We start from the raw sequence: 13,287 nt of genomic DNA on the forward strand, positions 1-13,287 counted from the left end.
CTATACTGGGTTGAGTACAATAGTACAGATAAGCCAGACATTTTTTTTTTTAATTATAACTTATGAACTTTGCAACGAAGTAGACGATACAGTATGTTGAGTATAATAAATCATTGATATTTTGAAGTATTACTTAAAATTAGAATAGAGAATATTGCTAATATAATTAAACATATAGATACATTTCGTTAATCACGATAAATTTTTATAGTGTAATAGTATATTTTAAGTAATCAAAGACGTACTTACGGTGGTTTTTTGAGTTCGCGCTACTTTATCTAACCTAAAAAAACATTATACTGATGTAAAACTCCCTTCAGAATAGATATATCGTTAAAAGTAAATATTTACATTGAAAATAAAAAGTATCAATATACAGAGTGATTCATTAAGGATAAGACACTCGTTTACTCAGTAACTATTGAAAATTTTAAATTTTTGGTAAGGAAAATATTATTTGATTCAAAAAACACTACAATAATATGTAGTAAAAACATGATATTTTTCATCCCTTCAAGGTTAAAAAACATTAACTTGAGTTTTTTTTAAATGAGAACACATATTTTGAATTTAATAAAATGTTTGAGTTTTTAATTTAATAGTAAATGACATATAAATTTTTAATATAATTTTATTCGTTGATTAGATATAAACACTTAAAGTTTCAAATTTTTGAGTTAATATACATGTATAATATACATGGGTTTACAAATACAGGTAGCTAATTGGTTTTTTATGACATTGCTGTCACAGTCACGGATTGTTCATTATCAATTATGACTATCAAGAGATATACTTTCTGTATTATCAGTTAGTGTATTTATAAACTCACAACAATGTGCCTTACTACCATTGATAATAACAATGCTGTGTACCTGCTAATATCAATGTCATAAAAAACCAATTAACTACCTGTATTTGTAAACCCTTGTGTATTATACATGTATATTAACTCAAAAATTTGAAACTTTAAGTGTTCATATCTAATCAACGAATAAAGTTATATTAAAAATTCAAATGTCTTTTGCTATTAAATTAAAAATTCAAAATTTTTATTAAATTCAAAATATGTGTTCTCATTTAAAAAAAACTCAAGTTAATGTTTTTTAACCTTGAAGGGATGAAAAATATCATGTTTTTACTACATATTATTGTAGTGTTTTTTGAATCAAATAATATTTTCCTTACCAAAAATTTAAAATTTTCAATAGTTACTGAGTAAACGAGTGTCTTATCCTTAATGAATCACCCTGTATATTGATACTAATATTTCTTAAAATATCATTTGCAAAACAAGTGGTTTTTAAAAAAATCCTTCAGAACCAAAGAAAGTTAGAATTCTTATAATAATTTTTTATAGCCATTGATATGAAAAAAATTAAAAAATCTTGATAGTATTTGTTATGTGATGAAGTAAAACAAATGCAAACCAAACCTAAGTTAAGTCAATCAATACATAATACTTAAGGAGTAATATTATTCAATCATAAACTTAATTTTTTTCAGTTGTCAAATTAAGAAATAATTAAATAAATATAAGAATCACATTAGTTAAGTCTATATTAAAGTTTAGCAATCATTTGAAGTTCAATTCAAAGTGAAAAATACAGTTCTTAATGTCATTAGACTTTGGTTAATAAAGTTATGGTAGTTTTCTAATTTAGTGAACAATGTGTTTTTAATTTTAACTATGTATTAATTTTTTTTTTTTTAATATTTCTACAACGAATTAATTTATTACAAAAAACACTATATATCTTATAATATCAAAATAACAAAAATCTCATTTTTTATATGATTTTTAATTTAACGGCAATGTTTAAATTTAATTATTGTAATTTAATCATGACATTGTTTCACTTAGAAACGTATAACGACAATAATCACCATTAATATTTTTTTATAAATAAGCCAGGTGTATTAAATTTGTATGTATTTTTGTCCTAAAAATAGCAAGATAAGTCATGGAATATACATTGTATTTTGTTACAATATTCGTAAAAAATGTCTATAGTTATTTATAAACTATCCAGAAAAAACTGTGGTGTTTTTAACAAAGTTTTACTTTTCAATTTGGTGCAAATATTTAGTATGATAGTTGATTTTATTAAAAGAAAAAATTATCTAAAACTCATAATCATTATTACTATCAGTAATTGCCTTTCAGAGTGAGTTTCAAAATTCAGAAATAAAGTAAAAATCCTTATTTTATTAAATTACATTTTTACTATTACGATATTATTATTTTAAAATGGAAAACACTCGTAATACTTTGTGTATAAATTAAATAAATATTTGAAAAGAAATAGTTAAAATAGACATAGAATAACTAAAATGGTCATTGATTTAGTGAAACTCTCCTGAATATAACCTTGAATGATCAACATTATATTGCATAGAACATGTTACATTAATATATCCATTTTTATATTTTTACACTTATAAAATATTATATTCATTTTAATATTAAAAAACATATCATATATACATGATATAATATAATATTTATCTTCTCTATATAATTTCATTTTAATTAACATTAATATTGTCTATACATTTTTTCTTAACGAAGAATGTTAGAACGTTAAGTAATTTAGTGAAATTTGAAGTAGAAAAGGGAAACAAATCAAAGAAACTTGGTACCGCACCAATTAGAAAAAAATTCCCTTTTATGTAATACCTGTTTTTTTACTAAAAAATAGTTGAAATTATAAAAAAAAGAAAAGAAATTTATAAAAATTAATAGAGTTTTTAAATAAATAAATTATAATTTAACAGTAGTATCCACACAACTTATCATATAGTTCAACTGCACTGGTTGTCATAGGTGCAACTAGAACACAATTATTAGGGCGCAAAATTCATTTTTCCTCCATCTAACATTTTCTTTATAAAACAATACATATACAATTTTCTTTATAATTAGGGGGAATCAATTCTTCAATTAGTTGCTAAGAAACTTCTAGTCCCTTGAGTTGAACTGATGCTAATTACTTTAAAATAAGGGCCAACTTGTAGAGATAGTTTATTTACTAGTGATGCGATGAAATAATAGTAATTTCACTAGTTAATGTTAAGTCTACGGGTAAATTGCAATCAATAATTATGATTAAATAGTTTTTATAGTGAAATTGGATGTTTATATACTACTTTTAAAAAAAAAATTAAAGAAACTTTTGGTTATACCAATTAATAAAAATAGCCGATATTTCTACTTTTAGTTGCTATGTGAATCTGACAATATATTTAATTTATTATGGTGTGTTTATTTATTTATTTGATATCTAAATAATTTTTATTATAAATACCTTAGGTATTTCTCTTTTGTTTGGGAATTTGACCCTTTACCCATAATTGGAATTAAAAATAGAAACTTTTACATGAAAATTTTTGGGCATAACTTTTGTTTCCGGAAATACTGTGTTCTTCAAACATATGTTAATTTAATGCTTATATTACATACTATAAGTTAAAAAAATATATTGCTCAACAACTTTTCTTCTATGTGGAAATGGCCGTAAAAAATTAAACAAAACATGTTATTTTTGTGTAAAAATTACAGTTTTGCTTGTTGTTTTAATTTCAAATTTATTCAGCAGTATAGTTATACAGGGTGTTCAGTAAGTCAGGAAACGGGTTTCTATTGTTCTCATTGTTTGTAACAATGAGAACAATAGAAACCCGTTTCCTGACTTACTGAACACCCTGTATATGAAGGAAGGCATGTACCCCAATTTGATCACCCCTTTAACAATAAAATAACATAACAATGAAATTGTTAGTAACAAATATAAAAAGAAAGATTGCTCATTCAAACAAAAATGTTCTAGCTACAAATGGTTTATGAAAAATTACAATTTCGATTTCATAACTGAAATAATAACTAACTAAAGAAGGTTATAAATTCAAATGAAAAAATAAAGCTATCTTATTTCTTTTATAATTCTATTCTTACAATTTTGATAATATTAACACAAGATAATTTTCAGAAGAAGAGAGATAAAATTATTGATAACTTTTCTTTATATTATGAAGTTTAAGTGCGTAAAAGAAAGTTATCAACTTTTATTTATATGTATACATAATAACAGGAATATGATGACTTTGATAATAAAAGCTTCAAAATGGAAATGTTTTTATTTTAATGTTAATAATGCTATTATTTTACAAGTTGTCTTGATTGTCTACTAATTTTGCACGTTTTTTATGAAATTTACTTGTTGTATTTATTTACATAAAGGCTAGTTTTCGGGTCTAATATCAGTTATGATATTTTTATTAATGATGTTATAATATATTAAACTGATAAACGACTAAATTTGTTTGGGTCTGTTTTAAACATTATGTATTACACCTTATTTTTTTAATAAAAATATGTAATTTTGATGTGACCTTTATATATAAACTATTAATCAAATTTCTCGACTGAGAATAGTTTCAATTCACGTTCCATATTATAGACTCTCTTGTTTTATATTCTTATCTCCTAATAAAACTTTTTTGGATTAAAACACTTTATTAAAAAGAATATTTATTGAATGCAATAAATTAAATAAATTTGATGTTTTCAAACCGGATAATGTATCAATTCTAAAATTATGTTTGTTTTGTATCAAAATTATGTACTTAAAAATTTAAATTCATGTTATATACATTGTATGTATTGTACACTACACGTATTAATTAATTACGTATTAATTATTACTGTATTTGAACCAATTTGGTGAGTACATAAATAAATCAGGGTTGATGAATCAGACTTCATGAATAAGTGTCAGGAATTGCTTTTAAAAGCTTTGATAAGCTGAACATATTTTGGATATTAGTTGACTGGAATTCTCTTGAGTTTGGAGTATAGTAATTCTGATGTAACTTATTGAATACAATAATCATTACATTTTCACTTTTCCGGTTGATGTGTAGTCACTTAGTTAATTATTTTATTACTAATGTTCAACATACCGCTTGCAGGTTGTAATAAAATGTTATCTACGTTTTATCTATATTTTAGCGGCCGACCAGTCAGTATCGGTTGGCAATACTGCCGGCGTGTGCTGGCGACCCGGCTACAATGATTGCCGCCGGCAGAAGCGCTAAACATTGAACGGTGGGAGTGAGGGTGCGTAGGTTTTGGTGTGGCATTTTAGAGCAGAATGAGGAAGGGCGCGGTCGTTCGACGTAATGGATTGAGAGAGTAGTAGGGGGTGGCTGACAGAGCTAGCTGTGTTTTAGTGTGCGTGCGTGTGTGCAGGCCAGCCGGCTAAAGACATCCAGCGCCGTAGCCTAGCAAACCCAGCACCGACGACGGCAACGTTTGACTCCCGTTAGTAGTATTGGTCCCGCTGCCGGAGACCGTGTATACCGTTATCGAGTTGGTTTCTTAGTGTTGTGTGTGTGTGTGTGTGGCGCGTGTGAATTTATGTAAAGTGCGTGATAAATATTTTTATAAATCACATATATATATGTGTAAGTCTGATTTATTAACACAAGATTTTTTGTATACATCATATATGTTCAAAAACAACATAAAATATCGTAATTATTTTATTTTATAATTTTTAATTATTATATATTCAAAATTTAATCGTTTAACAGTGTCGTATATAATTAAAAAAAAAAAAAAATTGTTTTTACTTATTCCCTATACCATAAAATTTGTTTAACGCATTGGTGTAACGGATTGTGTTCATTTCTTAACGTTTTCATCGGTTCATTGTTTAGTACAGCCCACACACACATAGCATAGGTACGTCATGTTCTAAGAGCTTTGGCCGGCGGTTTCACTGATAATACCAATAACTTACAATAACACTGATAACAGCAAAATACCAAAATTTGAATAGGTTAGTGCATTTTTTCATATTATACGTTCATTGCCATTATTTATATAATGAATGTGTATTGTTACTATTTTGAATTGTAAAGTTTACATTAATGTATCCGTGATGATAATAATAATTAACGTGAACATCCGTTTGTCGCCTCCGCCTCCGTTAACCCTAGTAAAAGCAGTATTTGTGTTTGGCTGATATGCAAAAAAAAAAAATATGTGTAGACCTTTTGCATTAACGTGATCTATTGCTCTACTAAGTATACAATATTCATGTAAATTATTTTTTATGGCTACGTTTTCTGCCAACCATTTATATTGCGGAACGACATAGTACATTTTTTGCCAAGAATCCCAATTTCGATTAGCGAAACACAAATATTTTCAAACAATATTTCAATAGCCCTTGAAACGGTCAATTATGGTTTTCTATAAATGACTAAATTACTTATCATTTTTGTTTTTGTGGTTTAAAAGTTAAGCAATGTAGTTCTTCATTTTGAATTTTTTTATTTGTTCAAATGTGTGAAATTGACATTGATTGCGTTTTATTTTACTATGTTTTAATTTAAGGCCAGTATATGACTATTCATAAACATTTTGGTTGTAGAATACATATCATGCTATCAATACCATTAAGACGTAACTCAAAATATTTGTAATTGGGTATTATATTATTTTAGTTTTTAGTAAATTTTTCTCGGTCTAAAATTTATTCTTCATATATGAGAATAAACTTGGACATAAATTTTAAATTATTGCAAAAATGATAAAAACGCAATATTTAAACATTTATAATAAATAAAGCTTGTTTTTGAAACTAATAAGTACATTGTAACTAATTAATTATTAATCTAATAATTACTAATAATAGTAATTTATCTTGAAATGTTGTTTATTGAGTTACGCCCTTATGATATTGATAGTGCGGTATATTTTTGTTCTTCTTTGAAATAGAATTGATAGACTGATGTTTCAATTTTCTAAAATAATTCTGTTTGTCGAAATAAGAATTTCCTTGAAACCATAGAAATAAACCTATTTTCAAAGCTATTTTAGGGCTCTCTATATTACTGATACACATTGGTAGCCCTCAGATTAATTACTATACATTTTTAAAATGAAAGTTTTTATTGTATAGTTAATCATTTTGTGAAGCAGAATAGAATAGAATTTTGTGAACCGTTTACTGCGACCATGACCTATCGTGACGTATACATTATGCTGGGCGGACCATATACTTGGTAGTTCTATTGATATCGGTTTACAGTTTACACACTAAACGAATATGAATTTTTGAAATACCTATTAAATCAACCTTTAAAAAATCATTTTATAGTCTTGTGCATCATCATTACCCGTAAGGTATTCAGAATACAATGTATCAAAAGTTAAACTATAAAATTTACAGGTTGAGCAAGTTACTTTTAAAAAGCAACTACTTTAAGTTACTAGTCTTAAAAATAAAATGTAATGAAATTACTTTTTCGTTACTTACTCAGATAAGTAACAAGTTACGTTATATTAAAATATAAAAAGCAATATGTTACAAAAAAGTTACTATCAATGGCGATACCAGAAAATAATTTCTAGGAGGGGATATTATTTAAAAGATTTTTTGATGACTTTTTTTTTGCTTACCTAACAATTTTCCTTTGCTTTGCTAAAAAATTTAATTATGACTAACCAAAGGGGGAAGGGGTTATAACTCCTAAATCTCATTTATCTTTTCAACGCAGGTGCTACAATTACTACACATTCAAACTCAAAATAGATTCTTTTATGGTTATACATGAAATCTAATTAATAAATTTTTTTTAACGTCAAAATTTTTTAAAATTGGGTCAAATAACATATTTTTAACACGTTAATTTTTATAAGTAAAGTTAATTCTTACAAAAATATGATTATAACATTTTCAAATTTACGAATTTTTTACTATTACCCACAGTTTTTGTTATGCTAAAATTACACTTCTTAATATTTTTACAATTACCTAGCAATCACAAAATATGTATAATTATAGAATAAAGCAAAAAAACATTAAGATTTTTCTTATAAGTATTGTGTTATAATGATTTTTGTAAATTAATTGTCAAAATAAACTTTAAGTGTCAAGTATAATAGTTTAAACTATTATACTTAAGTACAACCTATTTGAATTCTAAATGGAATATTTCAGTAAAAAAATTTTTTTTTGATTAATTTATAAAGGAATTACTTGATTTGAACTAATTAGTGATTATGTCAAAAATTATAAGCTAGATTCGGAATTAACTAGAAAATTATTCCATTCAGAATCTACTATAATATTTTTTAGCACAAAAAATGGTTGTGTAGTGTGTTATCAGAGGTGTTATTTCAAATTAGAGTTGACTACATTTTTTACCATTTTTTTTGTTTGCCATTCATTATTTCACAAAACCAATTTTTCGCTCACGATTTATCGCTCATAGTAAAATTTTGCAATCTATCAAAAATTATTGAGGTAAAAGTATTTTACTTATCAAATAAGTCGTTTGATATAAAAAAATAACTATATTACTATGAAGTTACTTTAAAAGTAACGTAGTTAGGAGAACGATTATCGTACATAATATTACTACCTAAAACTAAAAATGTGTCTGTGGTTTTTTATAAGTTTGTTAATGTTGTAATTATTCCGCGTTCATTTTATTGTTTTACTTTGATGTAATAATGAGCAAGGGTTATGTATTGATTTGCTCGACAATATCTTTGTAGGATAGAATATGACTAAAAAGTTTTTTAATAATTAAATTAGTTGAAATGAGAGTAATAGTTTTACACGAGTTTGGTACTTAGAGACGATGTGTTTAAATTTAAATTAACATTATTATAATAAAGGATCATTTTATGGATGATCAAAAGCAATATTTGTTGTAAGTTTTGCTTCAATGCAAAGCTGAGAAAGTATTAATTTTACTATTATGTGTTTATTTTTAATTTTATTTCCGTTTACACTTATACTTGGCTTCAATAAAACCGATAATATTACTCAAAAATACACAAACCATAAAGATACACAGATCATAAAGATCACAAATCATATCTGGTTAAAGACATTGTCATCTAAAAATTATATTTGTTTTCCGAAATTGTGAAAAATTACCCCAAAAATGTTAATTTTTAAACAAAAAGTCCGCAAACTTAGATTAAAAAAAAAATATTGAAAATGAACGAATTAAAACCAAGTTTTTTTGAAAAAACCTTAAGTGGCGTGTAAATTTTATATTATATATTATTTAAAAATCGAATAATTTTCCTACCCACAGAGGAAAATTCAAGATAGCAACATTTAAAGGTAAAAGTTAACTTTTGAAAATGTTAATATTTTTTTTTTTACTGAAATTATCAAATTATTATTAATTATCAACTAATGAAGGTTAAATAATCCAATTTCTTTAAGTACAATTTCATCGAAACGTTTTATCACTGTTAGATTTCAATCTACATGGTAAGTTTAAAAAGTAACTAGAATAAGCCCAGGAAAAAAGATTCATAATAGATAAAGGTACAAGTAACTAAACTCTACATAATAGTTTCCTTGTGCGTTTAAACACCGATATCCAAACCTCACCACCTTTCCTCATCTTACTTTTGGGACAAATCCTGTGTAATGGTCCCCTCAATGAAGGTGCCAATTATATCGTATCCGAACTATACTAGGTTTATTATTTTATTTTTTTCAAAAGTAATTGATTATTAAAATTATTTTAAAGAACTACATTCATTCATACTTACCATGAAATAATCAACGTTACCATATAATAACACATTAGACTATGAAGATATTGAATAAATTTAAACACTTCACAATGAATTTTGCTGAGGTAGTGTACACTAATAATAATGATGTTAGATTTTTGTGTCCCTATTGTCCTTTTGTTTTGGGTCCCGAACGTTTTTTAAATACTAATGCAATTATTACTCTTTCGTTGTCGGAGATCCATACGAATGAATAGAAACGAATTAAGGTATCGTAATTTTATATATACTATCTAATTTCTGATTTCCATAATTTGTCAACTTTTAAGCATCACTAAAGGTACACAATGGATCGTAAAAAGTAGCTACTATTCAAAGTAATTAAAATTTAACAAAAAATAAACAAATTAATGAATTTTGCTATTTTTCACACTGTAATTTTCTATGATATAACATTTTTTTTTATATAAATTTACTTTATACTTAACTGGAAGGTATAATTTTGTTGTAAACAAGTTTAATTTTTCGAACTTTGACCCATATGGGTCAATGAAACCTTACATAGTACAAAGCTTATGTATCGTACACAAAATGAATGCTACATAGTTAAATTTAACTTGCTATGTTGTACTATACAATGGTAACTATGGTTGCAACAGTCAAAGAAACGTAAGGGTATTATTTTTTTTAGTAGCTGTGAAAATGTAGGGTTTTTTAATTGTTATTTTAGCTTCGATGCGAAGCTGATTAATTTTACTATGATGTGTTTCTTTTTTGAGACTACTACACCCAACAGGAAATAGAAGCTATTTAGATAGTAAATTGTTTATTATAGTCATTTTTGTTAATATTTGATTTGACGAGATCAGACTTAAATTCAACTAAATAAAAATAGTTGATAAATCTAATAAAAGTCAAAAAAAATCATCCAAACTTTAATGCTGAAATGTTTGAATCAGCATCAATATCAAATGATACAATACAATCAAATGGTATTATAAATATTTTAAACGGATTAACTAAAAGTTCATAAGTTTTTTCCATCGAAATTTTCGGTAACTTTAAGTATTTTCAAAATATTACTGATATCTTTTGGCTTTATCTAAACTTTACTGTTATTAAATTTTTGAGATTTTTTTTTTAAATTAAATATCAAGCTAAACGGATTTATACAAGCTGCGTTCGTATTACGTAGATTGTATAAATCGTTTGAGCTATTATAATTTCATTTTAACTATGCCATTTGAATTTTTAGGAGTGACTTTAACGAGTTATATAATTTTAATTAATTAGTACTGTATGATATTTTTTTCATAATCATATTTTTTTTTAATTTCTATCTCGTGAAATATTTAAGACTATTTGGAATTATTAAAATAATTTATATTATCTAATTTACATTTTCATTAACTAAAATGATTTTGAATTCTACTAAAAATCCCATAAAAAAATTAATACAGTAATTCATTTTCTACATTGTAAATGTAAAACATGTATAATGTAGCAACCAGCATGCTATCCAATTAAAAATATTTTAATTTGGAAGTGACGTTTATATCAACAAAATTTACTCGCTAACCAATTTTAATTTACTGGTAAGCTTGCACATAATTAACATTTTTGTTTTCTAAGAAATATTAGTGTATTTTAATGTGTTTACTGTGTCGTCAAAGATATTTATATAAGTTCTAAGTATTACAATAACTCGAATTTGTCTTTGTTAAGTCTAAAACTAATCTTTTAAACATTCTGGGTTTTTTAGTAGTTGTTACTACTGTAAAAATGTAATGGAACTTTCGCTCCTATTGTATCTTACGTGCTTCGAATTCACCATTTGTTGACCAGACGACCGCGACACGGTTAATACTGCCGTTGTTTGTTAATATTTTTATATAGCAAATTGTGTACACAGGTTGTGTGTCGTGACTATACTTTTAGCTGTAATGTATTTTTGTACTCGTTAAATAAAATATTGTGTAGCAAATACATACAAACCACATGAATACTCTTTTTTTTTGTAATTAAATTATTTATGTTTCACTTTTGAACGTTCACATACATTTTTTATTCTAATAAGTATTTTCATAATTTTCTTAAGCTAGTAGTATAATAATTTTATTTTTTATACTACTTATTGTATACAATAGTTGATAAATTGAATTATAGTATATTTTAAATATTTTTTTAACTTACCAAAGTTTTACTATAATTACTTATATTATTTTGTATTATACTATCTTTATAATAGATATATTAAACTATTTCTGTTAAACAAATGACTACTTAACGTGGTTTTTTATTAATATGAATCATTTCAAGAGAATGTAAATTTTAAACGTTCACGTATTTAATGTAATACAAGTAGTTTATATACCTTACTCAAACTTTTTATGAATATCAAAAGTGATTTTAGTTTTTATTTACATTTTACATTCGAGTACTTGCTTTATTTTATTATCAAATAAAATATCAATTATGAGAAGGACATACTTACTCAATTCTATGACGCAAGTATAACATTATGTTAAGAATGGTAATACCATTTGTGATAAACAAAAAGGAATATTAGTTAAAAATACTTAAGATTTGTGTTGTAATTATTTTTTCAAATATTTATCGAGGTAATTCTTATTAGCAGTATAATTTTTAGGGTTTATGTTTTTATATTATCATTTTTAAAGTAAAAAAAGAAAACAATATTTTTTTTATAAACTGCCCCAAAGCACTAAAACCTGTAATTCTTCATTGGTCAGAAGTAAGAAATATAGATAAGTCTCTAATAAATAAATAAAATATATATTCTTAACTTTGTTAAGAAATTTTAGAAAATTAGTTAGATTATATTTAATAAGAGAAAATTTTATTTATTTAATGAATATATGGCTATTTTGTCTTAAATATTTTGAATTTAATGAGTACAAAAAAAAAAAACTACGTTGTGGACGTCAATAGAACGTCCTTGTATTATATCATAAAAATAATTGTCTGATACTAATCATAAAATACATTTTTTTATTTTAAATTTTATAAGTGTATTAATTAAAGATAAGTTGACAAAAAAATTGCATTATGTATACATACACGTTTAGGCAAAGGAAGAATATACTTGTATGTACAATTTTTTTAAATTTTTTGGCATTTATTAGAGTTACATAAGTCAGAACTTAAGGTGTACTTTTTAACTTAAAAAGATTTTTTAATTTATTTTAATCCATTAAAAGATAAATTTTGCGTTGATTTTATACTACATTGAATTAGTAAAACTGTTCAAATAGATTACATTTTTTAAATTTAATTGGGACATTATAAGTGAGCAGTAATATATTTGTATTATCTTCTGTAAATTCTGACTACAGGGATTTTGGTTGATATGTAACATGTATTATCTACTATTTTTTTCTCGCTTTAACTAAATAAAAGTAATAGATGAGTTTTATCTGTAGATGTATTACCTTGTAAGGAAAAACGGGCGAGGCACACGCATGACACTGCATAGTTTTAAATTAGCATATTCACGGCGTTTTATCTAGTAAATGATAATCTTGGCAAATACAAGTCAGATGGTTGTCCCGGAGAATGTCTAATTTGATGACATCACTTCATTATTTTCATAAAAATATTTCATTAAATATTTAATTTCACAAATATTCCTCCTCCTACACGTGTTTTGATAACTTATAAAACCTAACTGGTTTAACAATATATTTTTGGATTATATTACTGAAAAAAAA

At 25.1% G+C, this 13,287-nt stretch overlaps 1 protein-coding gene across 10 annotated transcripts in view; it reads left to right on the top strand.

Moving 5' to 3' along the window:
* LOC126899725 (plasma membrane calcium-transporting ATPase 1) overlaps window positions 1-13,287 on the top strand; it is a 42,178-nt gene that overhangs the window by 3,628 nt on the left and 25,263 nt on the right. Inside the window, exon 1 of one of the 10 annotated variants that reach the window (XM_050674840.1) lies at window positions 5,285-5,535. The exons of 7 other annotated variants lie outside the window; for them this stretch is intronic. The gene's annotated coding sequence lies outside the window, so the exon portion shown is untranslated. Of the gene's footprint in view, window positions 1-5,284; window positions 5,536-5,563; window positions 5,844-13,287 lie in introns of those variants that run through there. 2 more of the 10 variants (XM_050674841.1, XM_050674839.1) reach the window with 2 other exon arrangements.

Source organism: Daktulosphaira vitifoliae, unplaced genomic scaffold (genome assembly GCF_025091365.1).
Source record: "Daktulosphaira vitifoliae isolate Bord-2020 unplaced genomic scaffold, ASM2509136v1 Scaffold_2, whole genome shotgun sequence".
NCBI lineage: Eukaryota > Metazoa > Arthropoda > Insecta > Hemiptera > Phylloxeridae > Daktulosphaira > Daktulosphaira vitifoliae.